This window comes from Agelaius phoeniceus, chromosome 4 (genome assembly GCF_051311805.1).
Source record: "Agelaius phoeniceus isolate bAgePho1 chromosome 4, bAgePho1.hap1, whole genome shotgun sequence".
Taxonomy (NCBI): domain Eukaryota; kingdom Metazoa; phylum Chordata; class Aves; order Passeriformes; family Icteridae; genus Agelaius; species Agelaius phoeniceus.
The window spans coordinates 57,538,773-57,563,207 of record NC_135268.1 but is presented as its reverse complement, the minus strand read 5'-3'; the positions used below and the strand labels follow the sequence as shown (position 1 = coordinate 57,563,207).

Genomic DNA, 24,435 nt, shown 5'->3' with positions numbered 1-24,435 from the left:
GGCAGTCAGTAACAGCTGACTGAAGACCATCGGAAAATGCAAAAAGTAAGAAAAGAAAAATAAAAGCTTTTCTCCTAGAGATTTGTCACTTTTCCCAGGGCATTTACTATTCCACTGGGGATGGGAACTGCTTTTCTCCCTTAACAGGAGCAGTGGGAAATGAATGGTATCTGGACTTGGGCAATTTCACCCTCCCAGCAAGTTCAATTATGGTGATTTCTTACTGGCCCTCCCAGAAGAAAAAAATGAAAAAGAAAGCCTAAATTTACCAGGCTGATATCAATATTTATTAATATTGATATACTCTCTGCCTTTTACTTCAACTAAGTAGAGTTTGATCCAACTTTATACTAATGTAAGGCCTCAAACTTCCAGCCAAGAACATTCTTGCAGAGGTCTGGGCACAGCTGCTGGTATACACAAAAGCACATTCAAAAGACAATTGTCTAATCAGCTAGAATTTTTAGTCATTACTATCCAATCTCCTAGCACATTTAGTATGCATCCTGGCATGTTTTATTAGGCTATTATTTCTTTTTCTAGTATGGTTATTTAAGTACAAAATGCAGCATGGTCAATATAGTAGGAAAGATTATTTTCTATAATGGCTTAGTGGCTTTCTTTTATACTCCCTTTCATCCATTCCAGCAAGTATATTGCCAAACTGCCTTAAATTTTATGAGGCATTTAACTAAACAAATGCAGACCAGAAACTTGATCATGGTGTTGTGAAGAGAAATCCTGCCCTGACCACTCACTTTACAAATACTGAGCCAACCTGGAACTGTGCAAAGCTTTGAATACTCTTTTCCATTTCTCTATATTCTTATTATTGATATAATTAAAATGCAGTAACCCCCGCTGTTTTCGCAGCAGCATATCCATACTTAAACAAATTCAGTCTTTTCTGCTGCTGCATTATACTATTTTCATAAATAATCATATATTTTAAAATAGCTTTATTTCACTGTCCTATGTGGTAGGCAAAAAATCAGCTTAAGAAAAATAAATATATTTTTAATTTTGCATTACTTCTAACATTCCCACTGCATCTTTATACCAAAACCGATTGCCAATGAATGAAATATCCCTGAGAAAATGTAATATATTTGGTCAATTAAAAAAATCACAGTTATTAATAAATTCTAATTGAAAGGTTTTTTCAGCTGTTTAGCTGCACTTTATAATTCCTTTCTTACAAGAGTTGATTGGTATCTTGCATGTGAACATTCATAACCCTTTCTTATTCCTGTTTCAGACATACCCTGCCTGTGTGGATCATCCCTTTCTGCTAGGTTCCATGCTGGGTAACAAGGCAGAGAAGCAGGATCATTGCTGTTGGTGCTTTCTTGAAAGCAGATATGGTCTGTTTGACTGGAAAAATCAAAGTTTTCAAAAACTGCTTTTTGCTCAGAGCCCATTCCAGTGTTCTCATAGTGACCATGTCATTTTGAACCTCATGGCTTCTCTGCTCAATTGCCTCAAAATTGGAGACAGCACTAAGATATGTTTAGGATGATAAATGAGACATGATAGAAAAGACCAAGAAGTTATTCTGATTTAAAGTGTAAAAAGTGTGAGCAATCCAACTCTGAAAGCATTTGTTTCCCTATTTCATTTTTCTGAATACCTCAAAGAAAATCTTCAAAGTGTAAGAATTCCTGCACATCAGTAAGCATCAGAAATAACTTTGCTATTGTTTCAACTAAATTAATGTTTTCACCTACTGCAGTTAAAGATTGTGCCATCAACACATAACTTAACAAAGCACATACTTATATGGGCTGTATGAATTAGTTTTTAATTATTAATGAAACTTGGTGTCTAATTAATTTAAATATTATGAATTTGTAATCTAAACCCTGAAATAAATTGTAACCATAATAACATCTAAATTAATTAATGTGGTATTAATGATTTACATGACAATGCTGAAATGTTTCAGCTGTCTCTTAACAGATCTTTTGGCTGCTACTGTCAATTACTTATTAATATTCTAATAAAAAATAAAGGGTATTATTATTCATCAACTACATAATTTATGAGTCCTATTTCCTAATGAAACTTTATGTTCACCCTGAACTTTTGCTATGCCAACTATGGTATGCATCTTAAATTCAGATTCTCATATGAGATAAGAATAGTTTCCTCCCAGTAAATTGCATCATTTATAGACTTTTAAAAGACAGTAATAAATAGAAATTACCTGACTGACCAGATAATAAATGTGTTGATATTTTAGCAAGAAATACAAGATTTCTGATACACAGACAGAATTGGTAGAGAGGACTGTCAGCTCTGCAAAGACATGGAAAATATTTTTTACCCATTGGAACAAGAGAAAAACATGTGCATGTATCTCTATTCTGGGTTATGATTTCCTTCAATAATCAATTCAGTTAAAATGTTTTCTAATGGTGCATCTTTGGTTACTATTACTCAGAAGTGTAGTGATTTGAAACAGCAATTCTTATCTGAACAAAAAGATGAACTTTTTTGAAAGAAAACATTACTGAAATGCTGTTAAAGATTTTCCTGCAATCCAGTAGCACTCTCTCAATGTTGTCTGAGAGGACATGCAATAAATTTCATATGAGCATTTTGCTGAGGGAAGGTGAAAAGAAAATTTGCTGTTGAAAAGGGCTGCAGATAGAGTGCCATAGCTTGTGGATAGTGACCTGCAGCACTGGTTGGTGTGGGAACTGTGAAGAAGTTTCTCGGAGAAAAAAGAAGTATCCAAAAAAGATGATATCATTTACTAGAATTTCAAAGAGTAAAAGAAAAGCTTTAAAATGTCCTGACTTATCATACTGAAAGTTGCAGATAAATCTGAATGTATTAGTACCTTTGAATTTTATTGCCTATATAAACTAACTTGCCTCAAAGGAAAAGCATAGCATATCAGCCTGACACAAGAGTGGGAATGATTTTAAGAAATTGCAATGATGTGTTGTTATCACAACTGACTTGATAGTGTGAGAAAAGAAAGGAGACAGCTTTAATGGCTGCAACAGGATCTTCTAACTGATGTGAAACACACACCTAGCCTTCAGCATGACAAGGTGTTAATGAAGACCACAAATCTCTCTTGATCTTTATGACATACCAGGAGACTCACAAATCCATGTCAAAACCCTAGACTGTCTCATCAGTGAAGCCCAATGATAAGCCAGGTACCACAGTATACTTCATAACTGTCCTTCTGATACTTACTGTGATAAAAAAAAGCCACTCAGGATCCAATTAACCCTATTTATTAGTAAAATAATTATAAAGAGTAAATTTGGGGACTTGCTGGCAGGAAGAAGCTATGCATTGTGTAAGAGCTATACAGGTACAAGCAAGAATAAAAGTATTCTTGTTTCCATTACTTCAAATAATTGGCAGGTACTTTGAGAGGCTCCAGTAATGCATAAGGCACCAGGAGCCTCTTTGTCTTCATAGAGGATGGAAAAAGTCAGTCAATAAAATTTCCTTTAACTGGGTATCACAGTAGTCAAACAGTCTAACTGAAAATCATGATAATACACTTAGTAAATTGCTTTTGTTTCTACATTGTTTTTCTTTCACCATGATAGGGAAGGGAGATCTTGCTGAAAAGCCAAGCCAAAATATCTAACGATCAAAATGTACAACTTATTTAGTGAAAGTACATTATATTCCTATGCATTCAATACTCATTCATAAATAAAATAGTGGTAGTTTGAGTTACTTTAATGGAGTGCATCACAACTTAAATTTTTTTTGAGGCAAGGGCTGCTTTTTGCTACGTATCTAGCCATTGAACCCTTCTGCTGGATTATGAAGTAAAAGAACTTTTCAAACCTGCCATCTGTGCTTTGACCTTACAAAGTTCCCACCTTTAACTTGTTTTCCTTGTTGAAACTTAGCAGTTCCCTTGGAAGGTGCCACTGCAGGAGCCACAGCAGGACAGGAGCTTCATCACCTGAGGCCACTCCTGTCAGCCACTGAGGCCGTTTGCACTGTTATGGGTGTGAAACCAGCATCCTGCAGAGTTCTGTCACATGCTACAGATTCACCATTTAACAAAATTAAATAGTCCAAGCACATTAACTAATTAGGGTGATTAATTAATAGCACATAGCCAGGCCCACAAGTGCACTTTTAAGGCTTTGATTGCCTCACCTGGGATGTCCTACCCAATTCCATGGGTCCAAGGGGTCCAGTTCAGCTCAAGCTTGGGCATCTTGCCTGGAGTGCATCCTGGGAGTATCCATATCTGTCCTCATTTCCTTTGAACCTATTAGAAGTGTCCATGCCTCTCTCTCTCTTTGGTTCCTGACTGGACTTTCTGGATTGACCTCCTAAACCTGACTCATTACATCACTGTCTTTGGTGACATGTGGATGGCTGACAGTGGCTTTTCCATCAGCACACCTGCCCTGTTCAGCCCCTGTGGGAACACGATCCATGAGAGCACTGCCTGTGCTGGGAACATCTGCTCCTGGCTTATGTCCTTTATGAAAGCAGCCCATCCCTTTCAATCCCTGATGCTTCTTTGAACTTCCTTGCCATACTGCCAAAACTGCTTCCTCCCACCCACTTATTTTTAGGGGGAATAAAAAGAAATAAATGAGTTCTCTCTGGCAAGCCCATCAGCTCAAGTCTGCAAAACCAGAGAATGATGAAGAACGAAAAATTTAAGTCCATTAATGGAAAGTAGTTAAGAAGAAACACTTCCTACAGTCACAGACCAGTTAAGTGATCTTTATTTTTCTGTAAGAAGTATGAGATATGTGGTTAATGCCCTGAAAACATGAAGGAAAATGGAGGCTTAAAAGCACACATACAGTCTCTTGCTGTTAGAATACAGCGGCAAGATTTAATCCTACATCAGATCTCTTTATACTGGCATTTTAGACCATAAAATTTACACTAGTAAATTCATTACACCCTCAGGGGATGCTAGCACACTTTGAACAAAGTAAATCTCCCAAGGAAACCTCAAAACACTCCATATCAAATCCACCTCATTATGAATAGATGGCTGTGAGATAACACCATTCTTTCCTCTCTGCAGTTCATTGATATTCTCTACCACCCACAGACCACTCTTTCTGCTCTCTTGATCAAGCAAAGCTGCTTCCGCCTATTCCTGCTGTCAAACACAGCTCTTCAATGTGCACTCAGTCAAACCAAAGCACACTAACAGCTTCATACACTCAGCTTGCAGGAATGCATGCTGACACGCTTCAAAACACGTCCTATGTTGCCCAAGAGAAGGAAGGGTTATAAAATACAGTTTCTGAACACTCTCTGTCCACACCAGCCCTTAGGCTATGAAAGCTCTCCCAGTGCCAAGGGTGGTATGAAGACAGTGGGGCTGTTATGAGCAGCTCTGATCTAGCAGAAGAAACACCAGCAGAGAGAGCACAGGTGAGACCAAAGGGTGCTGGTAATGGTTGGATGTTGGAGATCAGCTTCTGCTACAGAATTAGCATCCAGTTCCATTGATCTCAAAAAGTGCTGGTTGCTAAATTAGCTGCCAAATTTGACAAGAGCAAGTATGTTTTGCTATTTTCCTACAACTGCACATAAAATCCTCCTCTAAATGAACACAAGAGAATTAATTAATGATAGAATTCATTTTACCCTGTGAAAAGCAGAATCATCTCAGATTTACATTATTAAACATAATGAAGTTTAAACAGAACTTTCAAAATTCATTCTTATGAAACAAGACACTAGAAATGATGTTGACTGTTGTGAAGAATGGTGATATGTTTCTGCTTTGTACTAGCAAAACGAGTCTAGATTATATCAGAAGTTTGCATGTTACGAAAATATTAAGAAACAAATACACCAGTTCCTCACCAGATTAAGGGTCTCTGCTGAGCTCACTTCTGTTTATCAGTACCTTGTATTAGAGGACCCAACACCGGATGCAGCACTCTAGATACAGTGTAATGAAGTCATCATGTTCCTCAATCTACCCACTGGCTGTGACCCTTCCTGTGAATGCTCCCAGCCCAGAAATAATCAAGACAGCAATGGACCACTCAGCACACTCTGCTTGCTGTGCACCAGGACCCCCAGATGCTCTCCAGCAGAGCTGCTCCCAGCAGAGCTGTTCTACATATTCCTTCTGAAGCGCAGGATTTGACATTTCTCTTTATTGCATTTCATGAGACTCCTGCTGGCCCACTCCTCCAGCCGGTGTAGGTCTCTCTGGAGAGTGGCTCTCCCAGTTTTGGCATCACCTGCAATCCTGTTGAGAGCAAGTGTCTTTGCAGGTTATTGACAGAGCTGTGAAACAGGACAGGTTTCAGGAGAGATTTCTGACTCTCCTCGTCATCAGCCTCCAGGTAGGACACAACCCATTTCATCCACTAAACCTAGTGATCCAAATAGGCTTTTTGTTTATCCAGCTCATTGTCCACCAAACTGTGATTTCCTTGATATAATATCCCAAGTGCCAGCACACTTTCAGATACAGTTACCTAAAGACAGAAAGGAGCAGAAATACAGAGCTGCTGAATTCTGCGCCTGGCTGCATTGTTCGAAGTTTAAGTGCAACTTGGAGAGTGTCACAGGGATGCATTACTGCCTGAAGAGCTCAGGATCAAGGGTTTATCTGAACAGTTTGACAAAGTACTTCAGTAGAAAGTGTGGCTTCCTAAAGTTTCCAAGACCCATTCCTAAGCTGTATTTTTCTGCAATCTACATAATAACATAGTCCAAGCTGCACTTTTTTTTAGGAAAAAAGTGTCTAATTTTCAAAGAAATTCACAATCACTCTTTTTTTTTTTAATTACAGCCCTCTTATGTTTTACAATAGTCTTTAGAGATCAGCTAGATTACAGGAGTATAAAAGAGTAGTGGGACTTAATGTTTCATTATACTTAAAGTACTTCTACAGGTTCAAGACACATGAACAGAATAATTTCCATTCCACAGAGTAGCACGATGAAGTAATTTGCTGCTGACTAAATTAAGTATGTGACTGAAACCCCCAAATATTAAAAAGAATCATGATCAAAACAGACCAAAATCAAAAGCACATATTAAAGACAAGATATCTATATATTTGGAATGCTACAAAAGATGCTAGCTAATTATATTTAATCCAAAATTTTAAAAATTAATAACAAAAGCAAAGAAGTTCTTGTCAATTAATGTAAAGATGACACTAATTGCCACTCCCAAAAATCAACTGTAGTTGATAAAAAACCAATTAAATTTATGTAAGAAAATTAAAAGTAGAGCAAAGAATATATTTTTCACTTGTTAAAGGCTATTACCTAAAAAAAATTCTGTTGTTCTAACTTGTTTTGAACTTTGTTTACCATCCAGTGTTGGAAAAATCTCTCCTATTCACTACCATGAGGGGTTCTGTTTGTGACTCATAACCCCTTCTTATCACTGCTCTAGTTCACGAAAAAGAAAATTTAAAAATGAGTTTATTTCTTTCTTTGTTATTTTCCCAAGCTTAGTCCTTTCTCTGAAGTACCAAAGGAGTCCATGCCTGCCAATTTTTAACATATCAGTCTTCTTTTCCCTGACAGCATTTTTTTCTGTCTGCTTTTGCTTTTCATTTATTGACTCTTCTCAGAATCTCAGGAACACTATGTTGAAGACTGACGGTCACAGACTGGTAGCTTTCTGTTCTACTTTTTCTCCTCCAAACTTCCACATTATTTCCATAAAGCCTGCTTAACACTGCAGTGCTTATCTATTAACTGCAGCATGTGTGAGGTTACATGCACAATTCTAGCAAGCGATGCAGAAGCACCTGGTTTTGCTATTGCTAAGCAAAAAGAGTACAGAGTCTGATAACTGACTCTAGGTTACATTCCTCCAAAAACACCTTCAGACAAATAGCCAAGCTGACTTTTGGAATGCACAAGGGTTTCCAACAAGATTGTCCATTTGGGGGGAAAAATACACTCCAAATATTTTAGTTGCGTTATTCTGCTCTTTTAATTCTTAGTCCACTGCTAATGTTACATGAATAAGAAAAATGGGCACAGATTCTGTAACACTTTAACTGAAGAAATAAAGTCAACTCCTTTTAGTGATTATGTTGATTCATTGTTTTTCAGAGTGTTAGTCAAGACAAGATTGTGGCTCAGTCTTCTCCTCATTTTTATCTTTCCCGTGAACACAAAGCAAGACAGAGCATGGAGTACAGACTCCAGTAAAAAAGTAGGATTTGCTTTTCTAAGTGGCTCAGCTCGTCATAGCTTTAGAAACTATAAACAATAGCACTAAAGAATCAAGTCTACAGATCCCCAAAGGCCATTTACATGTGAGCATTATTCATATAATGGGACATTTAAATAGAGTGTAGATGGGCTTTTCTCCCTTAAGACTGCAAGATGTAAGATGCAAGACTGCAATTAAGACTAAAAAGAGAAACAAACCCAAAACTATTTTAACATTTGAACATTACAAAATCTTAATGCAATTGATCCAAATTATGAGCTAAGAATAAAATGGCAAAAGTCATAAGACAAATACCAATATATAAAAATTCATATCACCTTGCATTAGCTGAAGGGTTTTAAATAGCAGTATCAAATAACTGCATTCCCCACTTCCTTGTCTTCTTATATTGCCATTAAAAATAGCCTTCATTCTTACTCCAAAAATTATCCAAAGGACATAAGAATAGCAACATTTTGCAATCATTCCAGAACATACTCTAGTATGCTTTCTGTCACATCCACATAAGCTATAGCATGTGTTTATTATTTGCAAAATCCTCTTCCTAACACTATTACAAACAAAAAAAAAAGAAAAAGAAAAAAATGAGCTTCCCCATAATGGTAGGAAACATTTACCATTTACAAGCTTGAAAGAAGAAAGCTTTCTTATTTATCTCAAGTGCTTAATTAACTGTAAAGTAGCTAAATAGTAAAAAACAGTAATTCAGGAAATCTTGGTTTCAACTGACTGAAACCCCACAACACATTGAAAAAAATAATTAAAATATAATCTTAGCTTTTCAACATACAAAAATTCTCCAATTTCTTTATCAATTTGTTTTAGCTTAAGTTTCCCCTTTAGTGTTCTGTTGGATCAAGAAAATACATGCCTATAGACTGAAAACTATTACTAGTTTTATATAACTTTGAACTTCAGGCATGCAAACTATCAGAATAGTGATTTATTTTTGCAAACTAATATGTCTTAAGCATCAGATTTCTTTTTTCTTTTAGGACAGATAAAATGTATTAAATCATCAAGCCTAGCATGAAGTTTATTAAAATTAGGAATTTGACTGAATACCAATCTTCAAGTATCATTGCTTTATTGTATCAATGTTCAGAAAAAACAGCTTTAGAGCCATAATAGCAGCCTACCAGTCCCACACTATTATAGGTGAGCTGCAGGAGCAGCAGTGAAGGTACTGAATATGATCTAGCTACAGATTTTTAATCTGCAAGTATCACCATCAAACTGTTTAAACTCCTTCCCACAGCCTCAAGGAAGCAGCATGTGGCAGCATTAGAATGATGGCTACCAACTTTCCCTGTGGTGTAATTCTTTCTTTTCATCATTGTCAGATCAACATTTTTCCAAGTTCACAGTATGACTTAAACAAAAAAAAATAGTTTAGCTGTCTGAGCCATAATTTTTTGCCTTTTTTTCATTATTACATTTTTACATAGGCAGACAACTAGTAGAGACCAACTTTATGTAAAATAAAATCATTCAGTATTACTGCATATCCTCTTTGCTTTAGAAAACCAGAGAAAAGAGAAGGACATACCTGATACAGGTGAGTTATAAAACTAAATGGAAAACTTCCAAATATTTGGCAAAGCATTTTTTCTAAGAGAAAAGTGTTAAAAAAATGAAGAGATCATCAGAATAGGATTCTCCATCAGGGATGATTGCTCATGGAATAAAATACAGCTTTTATACTGTTAAATCCCCCAGCATCAAAAGATTAAAAGCTAGTTACAATATTATTGACTTCAACTTTCAGAGAAATGTAGCACCAAAGTAAGCATTGTTCGTTGTCACCACATGCTCAATAATCCTATTAATGAATTGAAGAAACTCCTCCTTAAAAATTGGGATTTCTTTTTCTCCTGCCTTTTTAGAAAACTGTCTTGAAACTTCATCCCTTCCCAGCATAAGCCCCCAGGAGAGTTTAACCTATTGTTTGTACCAACTTACCTTAGACACATTTTTTTCCTCTCTTGGTCACACCTCATTCTAGCTTTCTGTTCTAGCTTCCAGAAGGGAGTTCTCCATCTCCCCTGCTGTCCAAGTACATTCATTACACTTCTGCTACTTTGAATCCCCCTTTCAGCCTCTATGCCCATAAGCAACATGTCATAAATCAAAATGAGCTGTCACAGGCTCTGATCCTTGTATGAAACAGGCCACATGCCCAACAGCCACAGCCTCAGCTATAACAGGGCAGGAGTTATGCCCACAAGTCTTACAAATTCAGCAGGAACACCAATCCTTCAAAACCTCTCATCCTTCACCTCAGCCTGTAGTAGCAGCTACACTTGTCATGCCATACTTCAGTCAAGTTCACCTCAGTTTGAGTATTAAATATAAAGCAAAAAAAAAAAACCATAAAAAATCTAAAAAAACCCCTCAGAATACCTGTAATTGAAGTACCTAATAGTGCTTATCAACTTGTACAAAATAACCCATTCTCACAGAGATTGTGGTACTACATTTTTGGAAACTGGGATGGTCCCTATCTCTTTTCTGCCTCTATTGATGCAGTTTACCAGTCACTTCAAGGGGAAAGACCTGCTTTCAAACCCACCCAGTACTTCAGGCAAAGCAAGGATCACCTTCAGGGCACCTACCATACTGACATGCAAATTTTTAGGATGCCTGCTTGCTGTTCACCTTCCTTTCTACACTTAAGGCACCCAAAACCAACAAAAACAAGGTACACAATGCCCCTCAGAATTTATTAGGCCAGAAAAAAAAAAAGGAAGTGTGAGCATAAATTCATAGGCACTAAGTTGTTCAATTATATGTTTTTCTATACAGGATGTGACCACCTGGGCTGTGAACAGTGCTAATTTCAAGCAAAACACACCCACAGAACACAACCCTTACCCCCATGCCCTCCTTCCCCAAGCAAACAGAAAAGAGAATTACCCAACACATTTTGGAGATTCTTAGGGAAAAGTAAAATGATTTTGAGAGGTCTGTCACACAAATGCAGAGTCTGGCAAAGACCGAAGGAAGCTGTTTAGAACTAAAATGTTTTTTGCCTTTTCAATCCAATATTCCCGTGGTTTGGAGCATGACTGTAATAGGCAGGCAGGATACATCTGCTCACTATCATCTGTAGTATTTCCTATTCATGGCAAGAACAGATGGAGCCTCAGTAATCCTCAGAAGATCTTATTGATCTATGTTTTGGAATAACATCAAAACCAGAATACACAGTATTTCATTGATGGAAAAAACTCAGTTACTGACAAAAACAAAAGACCAAAACATAGAAGACAGTTTTAAAATAACTTCTTATTTTTCTGCAGTTATTTATACCACTAGGTTCTAAAACTTTATTGAGAAAACTTTTACATTTTATTTTCAGTTTGTTTGTTGGGTTTTTTTTTAACACAGTTTGAGGTTTTGTTTCTTGGATGGTTTATGTTACAGCTGTGTAACAGCAGAGCAGGCAAGTAACCACATTCAGAGCATATTACTATTTTTAAATAATAATGGTGAACCAAAGCAGAGAATAATCTCCTTTGCTTGGTATTTGTAGGTTTATGCCCTTCACTTTCTGTCACTTACTGACATCAGCAAATACTTTTTTTTTTTCAAGCAGCTTAGATGTAAGGTACAACACAGTTATCCCTAGAGCAGTTCAGGGAATGAAGTGCAATCCAACCCACCTGAACTCTTCTGCCTCCTTTCTGCCCTTTTTTTTTTTTTAGAAATCACTTTTCCCCAGCACAGTACTTTCATCTCTCACCAATTAATAAGCTATGTGAAGGAAAAACCACTTCTGCCCTCAAGTCCTGTATATGGGAGCACCAGGTTGCCAATTTACCATCTGCTCAATGCAAATCCTACATTTTCCTAGTAAGAGAAACACACAGCCTCTGTTTAGACATAGAGCTCAGCTAAATAAATTAGCATTCTGCCAATGCATACCAGCAAACCTCCAAGCAGAGGCTGCTGACTCTGTCTCATAACATGTTCCTAAGAGCCTTGCTACAGTCAATAAAAGCACATGAAGAACGATGACTGTGTTAAGAGAGGAATGTGTTTCCACTGAGAGAAATTTATAAATGACAGTCAGTAAAATTTCAACACAGCGTTTATGGTAACCTTTAAAGATTATCTAGGATATCACTTTCCTATAGAGTCACAAGTCAGAATGTAAGCACTTATCCTAGATGTAATATTTGAGCAAACTCTGCTTTGAGTTTTCTACTTTGTGAACCTACATAGGATAAATAAAAAAGGAACCTTTACTTTAAATGATAGAGTACATATTTAATGATTCTGTAATCAGGAGTTCATGAATAAGTCATTTACTTAGAATATAAACTTGGATGCCACATCACATGAATACACCAGTAAGTCCAAGATGATTCCTTAGGGCTGAAAATTTTGAAAATCCAAAGCCAGAGTGAAATAGCTGCTCATCTCTTTTTAATGAAAGCACAGGAGAAGCACATACTGATAGAAAGTTATCTATTTGCCCAAGGTTTTTCTAGTCCTTCACTTAATTTCTAATTCAAGACTGAAAGAGCTAAAACTTACAATGTCTAGCTCTATCAGTCTATCCTAAATAAGTTAGAACCCTTTCCCTAAAGTTGAGCAGTTGTTGCTACCCATAGTGTTGCATCTCCTTTCAACAAAACCTCTCCATTCTGTTCACAAGCAATCATAACTGCACATAAATCTTCATCCACTGTACTTCCCAAGTCACCCTTCACTCCTCTATTTTGCTCATGTCTGTTTTCAGGTTTTGGGAAAACTGATTTAGTTAGTTTAGTTTAGCTCTTCCTGTTTAACAGCAAGAAGCTGTTAAAAGCATAGGGATCGTTGGCTGCAACTCAGTTACTACTTTCCATTTTATCATACAGTAGTTAAAATGGATTTTGTACTTTTCAGAGTTCTCTGTATGTTTGAATGCACAAAAACCTTTTTAGTATTAGCCTTGAACTATGCTAAGTAATTTTTATTAACTCATAAACAATGATTCCTGGGAAGACTTGAATCCTATTGAGACTTTTCTTTCTGAGTCTTAAGTAACTTCAAAAATGGAAACAAGCTTACAGAAAAAGGTGCTACCTAACGATTTAAGAAAATATTAGGCTCTAAAATTTAGATGCAAATTGTGTTTCAGAATGCTTTGTGCTTACTTCATGGGATGATCTGGTTTGCTTCATCTTTGAGGACATGAACACCACCATCAAATCAGCTATAAATGTGGTATCCAGAATAATGAGCATTTTTTGAAAGATTCTTTCTGTACTCTGAGATGAGCTTTTTCAATACTACAATAGCAATTAAAGTAAACCTGGCCTTTCAAGTAAGCAATACTTGCAGGAATTGTACATAGAGTTTCCAACTAGTGTATTAATCTAAGTAGCAACTAATACTCCCAGTTAACAACAGCTACCATTCACAGAAGCATGACAAATATAATCCTATAGAAATTTATTCAAAAAACAAGAAGTATGCTTTGCTTTGCCGCTGCCTTTATTGCTATAAGAAAACATACGTTGACAATTATTACTCTCCAAAGGCTTTTCAACAAACTTTATGAAGTTAGCTGATCTAAGTCAAATTATTAGTTAAAAAATCCATTTATTAAAGGAAAAAAAAAAAGAAAGAGAGAAAAAGCAAAAGTCATTATGTAAATCAGAATTAATGACTGGAGGATTATTTGTTGCTTCATTTTGAATCCAGTCCAGGATCAACTAAATGAACAAGTATCTCTTTGTCCTCAACAAAGAGATTTTGAGTCAGAACATCTATCTCTGCTCTGGCCTCCCCTAGCAAGGTCTGAGGAAAGAAGCCCAGGAGGTCTTCTCCTCCTCTTTATCTTTTTACCTGACAAACAGGTGTCATTTCAATCTAATTAATGAGGACTTCTTAAAAATAGTTACACTGGAACATGCAAGGACCCAGGGCTCTTCCTTCCATTTCAGTGACATGTTCACTAGACCAGCACCATGTTTTTGTTCATCTTTCTTCTTCTGGTCTAGCAAGTCTGACAATTTGGGCTGCACCAACCAACAACTTTACTGCCAGCCCTCAAGTTTAAGCATCTGTGGGATGCTGGACATTCCATGGCATACACAGTACAACTGGGCAGATGTACCCACAGCCTGAAACAGAAAGAATTCCAGGTCTCAATTTGAACTGCCTCTCCTCTCCAACTGACATCATAAAGCATCTAATGGGTAGCATTATAGATCTGAAAATGAGATTCATGAACATTCTGCATATCATTAAAAAATTAAAACCAAAAACTATGTGTGTGTGTGTGTGTGCTTAACCCCATGCATCCAGTCTCCTTGTCTAAGGTGACATGTAAAGCCAACATGCAAGGTTTAGAAGTTGAATTTTGCACAGACTAACCTGTATGTGCCCAGGTTTCTTTTTGGATTACAGTTATCACTGATCTTGTTATTTTTTTCCGTCTGCAGTTTCAGTTAAGTTAGATAACAATAAACAATATAAATACCACATTGTATAACTACAATTTCACAAAAAAAAAAAAAAAAAACAAACAACAAAATACCTAAAAGGAATTTATTATCATTACAAGCTCATTGACATCTCTTGTAAGAGAGTATGAAACAAAAGAAAATATTTAATATGTCTTGCTTGAGTTACAAAGCCCCAGCAAGGAATTAATCTTGTTTCTGCCAATATAAATTGCACTTTTTTCACATGTTGGCACTTGCTTAAAAACTGTGACTCTTAGGTATGTCAACAGTGAAGTCTGGTATGTTTTAGAGCTATTCTTAAGAATTCCCAGACATCTCATGGTTAGTATAGGAAAGCACATAATAATTACAGCAATTTCCCTTAGAAAAAGAGAGACTTCTGTCTCACTGAAATTCTACCATACAGTACAGATTTCCACACTACTGAAGTCTGAAACTTCATTTCTATAAGGTATTTGGAGTTTCAATTTCTTTTTCTCCAGATACCGACAGCATTAGGGAGTTATTTTGCAGAAGTGATGATAGAAAGGCACTTTTGTTTGGTTTTTTTTTTTTTGCTAGGCCTTCATTGACAGATGTGCAGTGTGTAGAACACCTAGTATACCGCATTAATATTAGTTATAAGTCAGGTGAACACAAATATAAAATTCACATTGCAATTTCCTCACTTTCAGTACCACTTAGAACATTGGCTTTGTCCAATAAGTATGCAATTGATTCTTTTTTAACTTAAAAAAAATGCTTTAGCAAAAAAAATAAAAACCCAAAGAAATTATTTTAATTTAAAATTATTTTCGGTGAAGTATCAGCCTGATTTAAAAGAAATAATCCTCAAATATTTAACTTAAATATTTGGGAAACATTATGTATTGAAACTGAGTGCAGGCTTTCAGCTTAGAAGAACTGAATGAAGCTGGTTGCAGCAGTTGTTTGATTCCCCCCTACTCACAGAGAGATGTCTTTTTTTCTTGGTTTTTGTTTGTAATCCCAGAATATAAAAATAATTCTGGATGAAAACTCAGTCTTTGGCTCCTTCTTATTTTGCAACCAGAAAATTTGTATTGTTCCACATTGTTTTTGCTTCATCTTTCAAATGAACAATTAGATGTTGGAACCATCCTCCCTCCCACTTCCCATGAGAATACTCCTCCTTTTTCCAGTTGGCTGCAGCATTCCTTACAGTAGCCAGCGTGTTCTACAGATAGCTATAAATTTTAACTGGAAATACTTAGTCCCAAACAAACTCATATCAAATGACTTTTGCATAATTAGACTTCTTCAGGCACACATCCAAATAAGCAAACGGGAATAAATCAAATAATTCCATTTTCCCCAAACTGAAAGACAATCAAGTTTTCATAAACTGAAGTTATTAATTCCTTAATGCAATAATATAAAACTTAATTTTAGTCATCCGTGATTGTTTCAAGTATATATTATCTCTTTACTACTACAGACTGAATGAGATTCATTTAATCTTCATTGTTACAATCCTAAATCATTAACCTAAACTAGGAAGGTGTGAAATTAATGTTGCAACAGCCTCAAATTTCAGTATGCTGAGGGACTTTTTTAAAAGCAGCAGAGCATAGGTTAATTGCTTCAAGAGAGTTGAAAAAATATATTTTGCCAGATTACTCAACGATCTTTTTATTTTAAAAAATAGTGTCATTTAATCCAGTTATTCAGCTTTTGCCAACAATTTCACAGTTTAGCATAAAATTTGCAATTTAATTAAATGCTAATAAAATACATCACTCGTATCACCTGCAGACTAGGATGTGGGTGGCTCAATTACTTCAGTATTTACAGCTCAGTGAGTTGTGAAGGGCAAATGGAAACTTTTTCATATTACTAAGCAGCACTATTTGAGAACTAGCACTGGAGGAAGATATGAATGTTCCAAAATTGGAATAATAAACACAGAGGCAGAATGAATATATCAGTGTTCTCTTATGATAAAGGGAAAGAAAAAAAAAACCAAAACAACTCCACTCTCATTAATCATGAGGACATATTTTAAATTGAGAAAGTGAGCATTTTAAGAAAAAGAAAACCTGATGTTTGTTGTGCTATTAATCAGTCCATGTCTGTACAGATCTTAATCTCCTATTTCTTCCAATTTTTACACATTTTTGTAAGGCAACCTGTAGGTGGCCTGTTAGAATTATTAATGGCTTTCCCTGCCCAGGTTTATTACTATCTCTTTTTTTTTTTTGTCATTAAAATATACAATAGCTCATCAGTAGCCTCATGAGGTATCCTCGGCATTTTTCCTCCAAGGTCTGAGAAGGGTATGAGAAAATCCTGTTCTAGCCCAAAACACCTTCAACGTCCACTAAGCTAAAAAAAAAATCAGGAAGGCTGCAGTCCAAGGTCCATGCTTTACCCATAAAATCTTCCTACTCTTGCACTGATAACATCATATTTTATAGTTTCTATAGCTACAGACACCAGTGCATTCAATGGTAGTAATTTGGGATATTATTTCATTCAGTCTGAGTTCATCATGCATATCCTGGGTATTACTTTCCTTTATTCACTCTCTCAAAAGACAACTTGTATTCTTTAATAGCTACCACTTCAGAAAACTGAGTTTAAGCACTGCTGTTCTCCAGCTGCACGGACCAGACATTGGCCAGCGGCATGGTAAGCACATGATGGCACAACCAACCCCACAGGAGGGCTTGAGGCTGCTGTCAAGCCATTCTCACTGTCCTAGGGCCCCCTCCCCTCACTGAGGGGGCTCAAGCATGGCTGAATGAGTCAGAGACCACAAGGTGATGCCATTGCACGTAGTTTGCGTCATGTCTGCTACTGGTTGCTGTTCAAGTGGCCAACAGTGTAATGCAACTGAAGCAAAAATGTTTTAGAGAGTTATTTCTGCTTCCCTAGTACACAGAACTGCTCTAACAGACCAGGTTAGTCCTCTGTACCGTGTCTAGAGGAGGGGAGGTTTCTGGGGAGTTCAGAGAAGTCAGGGCCAATGGGCACATGAGCTGCAGGTCCGTTGTGACAGAATATAGAAAATGCTGCAGCAGGCTGGAGTGGCAACCTGGGGCAGAGCAGCAGTCGCAGAGGAAGTTCAAAATAAAGAAATCGTAAATCAGAAAGACAGCAATAATATTGTAGGTATTTATGGACATTCTTCCAAGGTGTTAAGACAACACAGGGGAAAAATACCCATAATGCTTGTATGGTAAATAAAAAGAAAAGTAGAGAAGAAAAATTAACAAGCAAAACCCTACTGATCTGTCTTAAAAAAAAAAAAAAAAGAATTTTTTATTTTCAATTTAAGCATGTGTATTATTTGTGTGTCTGCATCCAGCCTGGGAAAAATACTTCACCAAAGTCAAAGTGGCTTTGCCCCCAGTTCTTTGTACTAATGACCAGTGTACTTCAGAGCAGCTGAAGAGCAGCTGTTGGCAAGACTTTAGAAGAGATCTAAGCTTTTATGTAGAGCTGCAAGAAAAATCCTTAAACACCACCTTATTTGTATAGAACCTAGGATCTACCTATAACCTATGAAATACTTTCTGTTGTTGATTCATTATGCAAGTTCTGCACTTAGCTGAAGCAGTGGTGTGTAATGCACAGTTAAAGCTAGGCTGCCATTTCAGCTCAGTTTTGAAGCCCATCTTGACCAATATTCATTGTACTTCCTCTTCCCTCTCCTGTACTTTCTATACATTTCCTACTTGAACAAGTCCCTCAACCTCTCTTTGGAAACAGGCTCATTCTCAAGGCCATATCTATGGTAGTATCTAAAAAAAATGATCAGTAGATCAGAATTGCACAGTTTGATAATGTTACAAGGAAACCCTGGGAGATAAAGCCAGATTTTTTTTATTCTTCATATGACAAGAGATTAAAATGGCAAGACAATGATATAAAAATGATTGCTTAACAATAAATAAGGGACAAACATCACTTTGCACTATCTAACGCTCCTCCAAATAATTTGGGTGCTATAAGAACTCTTCAAGCTAGTTTGATTTTTCAGTATCTGATGGTACATAAAGGGCACAAATTGAACGCTTTTCCCAGAGAAAGAAAACAGTCCAGTAGTCAGATGTCTGGAACATGAGACTCAGGAAATGACAGCTGGGAACGTTAAAGGAGACAAAGGTAAGCAAAGAGTTTATGTATGTTCACAGAGAAAAATACTTTAATAAACAAATTAAGCATTCAAAAATGCGTAGAATTATGATCAGAAAATGGAGACTAGAACAGGGCATTGTAGACACAGCATTGAGAAAAAAAAACCCATAAAAACAAGAGCTGTTTAAATACACCAGAGAGATTAAAACAGTGAGACAGCATACAAGAAAAGAGAGAATAAATATAGAATTTTTTTTTGTATTTTTACCTAGTCTGGCTAGTAATATTCAGTTGTTTTTTTATTCTTAATCCTTTTTATTCTTTCCCTTTCCCCTTGTTTTGCAATCAAACAAGAGAAGAGCATGAACAAAATCTGATGCTCTTACATACTTCTATTTTTGTGGAAGGAGAAAAAGTGTATTTTCTTCACAGGTTTTTTGTATATGGCTTTTCCCAACTGGGAAATATGAGCTACGAGGATCAGATCTGTTTTTAATAGACACTATGGCTTCACATGGAAACTGGAGGAATCAGAAAAAAACCCCCACTATTTAAAGTTGAAGTATAGTGTCCCATTCCATCTGTCTTCTTTTTCACAGCATTTTTCAGCTTCCATGTTAAAATGTGTTTGAAGGCTTTACATTGTCAGACTGCAAAGGTTTTATTACCGTACATGCACACAGTCTATGACATCCCATGACAGAAATATTTATCCTAGCATGCTATGTGAGAATGCAATGCACAGAATGGATGACAGAGGAGGAAGCCAAACGGGCTGGAGGATGATGATTTCCATTCAGGAGCTAATTCCAGTAAGTAAGCACAACAATATGTAACAACTACAACAGGAGGAACAAAAGATTGTGATAAACAAGTTGATTTCTTCCTTCTGTCGCTACTACTCTAAACAACGATTCAGACAGTTTTTGAATAAATACTTGTAAAATAAATTATTTCTAAGGTTTTATTCTGATTGAATTATTCCAAAAATCTTAGACCATCAATTTTGCATGAGCTTGACAGTAACTCATAAGATATTCATATGTATGTTTTCATTAGTTAATTGAGCTTATCATAAGGGAGAAAATATTAAAATTTAATAGAAACTACAGTATGGGAAAGTTGAGGCAGAGCAGAAAGTGTTACAGCTATGTAATCAAACCCTTTTAGAAAGACTATGCTTTTATCTGAAAAAAATTATGTTTTATGCTTAAAAAAATTAAGACAAGGAGAAATCTTTTACCTTGAGGAGTTCTTACAGTAGTGGAGTCAGTAAATCTGAAGACAAAGCATGCAAAACTTGCAAGGGCAATTTTATGGACTGAGCTGTGTAGCAGGGAGACATAATAATCTCTGAATAAGGTCAAACCAGGATATTTCTGCCACGTAAAACTTATGCCCTGCTAATCTCCTGAATATTTCAAATAAGTCAATAAAACAGTGGTATGGGGACAAAAAGGAACAATTAAAATAAAATCCCAGCCTTTGGAAGTCTTTAATATTTCACAAGAATTAGACGAATATCAACAATTTAAATAACTGAGAAGAATTAGTTATCAATTCCAAGATTTTTACATATATGCAGAAGTCATGATTGGTAGTATATCTGAGGTTATTATATCTGTTAAAATGTCCTCTTTAGAAGTGAAAAAAGGCTAAAGTGAGCTTCAGTTTGTTTTGTCTTCCCTTGGTAAAATCTCTAGGCAAGAAACCTTTGTGGCCAATAAGAATTTTATTGAATATATTGAAAATTTTGATTTTAGTGACTTATCTTACAATTACCAGTTATATTTTCAAGGATTTTCTGAAAACCAATAAGCAATCAAATATCAGCATAAAAAAAAGTTATTGTAACATTTGTATTAACTAACCAAAATTGAATAATTAAGGTCACAATAGAAGATTGACTCGATAAATCAATGTATTAAAAAATTATTTAATTTCATCCCAAATCAACACACTCTACATCAATCTTGGGGTCAAGAGAAGAACGAATTACATAACGTTAATAAGGATTAAAAAATTGAAGCATTGTTTTCCTTTAATCTAAAATCCCAGACAGTATTCTAGCCAGAGCAGTAATCCTGACCTAAAGGACAAAAACTGCCTTTCTATTTCTTTTGCTCAAGTGTGGTTTCCCAGAGCAAGCAGTGTAATCAATTAAGTAATCAATTAAGCTGGTTTTAAAGCACCCAAAATAGCTATTCCAGCTCAGCACTTCAGAACTTTCTCCTCACATTTCTGCCCAGGACCGAATCATCTCTTGCTTCAGCTTGTACACACTAAACACATAAAAAAAGACTCACTGGGGTGACAAACTACCCTTGAAGTATAATATGTCAAATTTCAGGGATTTTCCTTTAACTTTTATGGTGATTAATGACTTCCAAGAGTCAGTTGTGAGGTTCCTGAGAGATATTCAAGCTGTAACTTAAACTATGTACCTATATTTCCATAGCTGGTTGTCATCAAGGACATCAGATGAACCTGATATCCCTGACAGATCTCTGTCCTGACACATATGAGTTACATGAGTTTGAAGCAACCTCAGGGGTTAATCAGGTAGCATCACTATTTACTTCTTCTCAATAGTTTTATCAATGTTACAATAAATGTATGGAGTATGTATATACCCAGGGCCTCAGTTTTGCACAGAATTAAAAGTAATCATCTATGGAAATAGCTGTAGGACCTTACCTACATGTAAGTATTTTGCAACATAAAATGCACTGTTTTGGGTAAAGATCCAATTTTCTATGGGGTCATGGTTTCTTCATTCCTGCTAAAAGCAGTATTTCAATAAGCAGATTGTATTGTGAGATGCTATTTCCTCTGTTTCGCATCCTCAGCTTTTGCAAATGGGGATCGTGAACATTTGTGACAGTAGGAGGCACTCCAAAGGCTTACAGAACCCATCACCAAGATATATACATATATATATATATATACACATATATATATATATATGTGTGTGTGTGTGTGTGTGTGTGTAGATAGATAGATATATGTTAAGACCAGAAGAGGAAGGGTGCAGGAGGATTCCTGGTCCAAAGAGCTTGCAATTTAGATGTTCTACTTGACCAACCAAAAGGGTTTTGATCCTGCAGCTGGACGATGCCAGCAGCAGTGACACAGAGCTGCTAACCCAGCCAGAGCAGGGCAGGGCAGCTGTTCTGCTACAGCTCCAGTCACAGTTCACTTCTCAAGCAAAACAGCACAACAGATTCCATGGTAATTACTTTTTCCAGCACAGCTGTTGTAGGCCAAACTCACCCACCTCTAACTTTGCTGTACATAACCCTCTAAAATTCAGTCATGGTGAGAAATGTATGCAGATCAAAAAAATTGCAGAAAACAAAAGGAAACAGTGACAGGATTATAAAAGCAGATTAATGCAGTAGAAGTCACATGCGATTTGGCAGCAGGTTACTCAAATAGGATGTGGCCACGACACAAAAGATGAGCCTTCCTTCCCAAAGGGGAGCTCTGAAGATGTTCTGCAGAGTATCTTCAAAGCAGGAATTAGAATATTCAGTAAAATAAGAAATACATAGGAAATCAGTTCCTAGAATCCTTTGCTGCAATTTCCAAAGAGAGTCGCAGCTCATACAGTTGTTTTAGCTGTGGTGACCTTGCACAGTCTGTAACACTTCAGCAAAAACCATTCTAGACATTTTTCCAGAAATAAATTAAATTCTTTCTAAGCTATAGAAAAAGTTTGGAGACGCTAAAGGGTGGTATCTTTTCCTTAAGGTCTTGCTGGTTTTTCAAAAAAAAAAAAAAACCCAGTGAGAACAAAGACTTCTAGGCACAACTTTAAAGGCTCAGTATCTTTGGGAGTTTGTAACCCTCTCATGAGCAAGCTTAATTTTCCAATGTTAGTATTATACATCCTTCAAAGGAGTAATATATGCCTAAATCTTGAATTTCCTCATGGTGATAACAATATCTGTCAGACCCATGAACCATTTATATATAGTATTCAACACAAAGTGACACTGGGCTTATTCTCCTGGTGGTTATAGATGGAATGTTTTGTTAGAAAGTACTGATTAGCACAAGTTGGAAGTGCAGTGCTTTCTGGAAAGCAGGCTGAACTTAAGATTAACTATACAACTAGCAGTCATATTTAGGTTTTTTAAAGTATAAAAAATAAATAAAGCAACATAAAATTGGGGGGAAAAGTGCCAACAAGTTTCACATGGAGCTTAGACAAGTCAAACATCTGCAATTTTAGTTTAAAATGCGTCTTATATATTTCAGGGATATGCAACTCATTTTCAGTATGCATGACTAGCACTCAAGGCTGTGAAATGAAAAACTGGACAAAGTGGCAAAAAAGTTCAAAAAACCCCAGTAAGTTGTACTTCTTCATGCATTACACAGTTATATTGTAGAACTCTTTATCAAAAAACAGTTGCACAGATTAAAAAGTTGCAAGACAGGGATGGGAAAAAAAAAAAGCAAACCTCTAGCACATTAAATGCAGAGAGGTGGTATTTTCTGACTTTTGCATTCCCAAGATATCCAGTATTCCAGTGCCAAACTGGAATATGTCAGTGCCAGAAAGATCATTTTTGTGTTCTTTTACACCTCCCTTAAACACTGCCAAGGCCACTCACAGAGACTGGATTCAAAGGGACAGGAATCTTTGACATTAACTCCTATAATATCCCTTATAATCCTAAATGAAAGCTAAAACCAGGACTAATTAATTATTGCTTTCTATTCATTATGTGTTCACAATAGGGTGGTAAATGTTGAAGATACTTGCAAGCTTAATTTCAAGATGCAGAAAGGATATATTTAGGTAACAGAAAACCAGGATCCCCTTGTGGACAAGAGAGATAACACTTGCAGTCAGATCATATCTGTACCCTCAGTCTGACCTTTTCATCTTAAGCTTTTCATCAAATTTTCATATTTTTAGATGATCTCTTTACCAGCTCCAAATTTCCTACAGAGAAGAACAGTGGGAAAATAGCTAGCTTTTACTTGGTTTATGACTTCACCTTTCTAATCTGATCTTTTCTCCTGGTATTGTCTTTTGAAAAAGTATTCTGAAGGATTAAGCAATTCTTAAATGCAAAAGCATCTCTCCTTCTACTCAAGAATAGATGTGACAAGTGAAAAATAAGATGGAGTGAAAATACACTTGTGATCTAGAGGATAGTATCAAGATTGCCTAGCTTAGTTGTCATGACAAATTTGATGTGTAAATTCAAGACACTAATTAGAGTCTCTGCACTGCAAAAGAGCTGATTAAATGGTTCACTGCTGCAAAATGCTATTGCCAATCCTCCCCCTCTTCTCCCCGTGTGACCCTCCCTGCTCTCTGTTATTAGCTCTGGTACTCACCTGATTGTAGAGTAAACTTTAACCATCAACACAAAGGGGGTGGGGAGGAGGAGATAAAGAAAAATCATTTCACTGAGCTATTGCAATGGGCCTTGCTAAAACAGGCAAGAGCCTCATCTCTGCTAGAGTAAGAAAAAGTTGATTATTAAAAAACCCTTACATTTTTGAATACACATTTAAAAAGACTCCACTGAAGAGCCTAGTGGACATACTTTAGAGACATTTCAACAGAAGACTCATTAGAGAGGGTGAGTTCAGATCAGAGGACTCATACAAGCACATGACTGACGAAGAGGAGTTTTGGCATGTGCACTGAAATGAGTCA

The 24,435-nt window shown here is 36.4% G+C and overlaps 1 protein-coding gene across 6 annotated transcripts in view; it reads right to left on the bottom strand.

The window, feature by feature from the left end:
* The window catches only part of KCNIP4 (potassium voltage-gated channel interacting protein 4), a 389,496-nt gene that overhangs the window by 108,242 nt on the left and 256,819 nt on the right, over window positions 1-24,435 (bottom strand). The window lies entirely within an intron of this gene.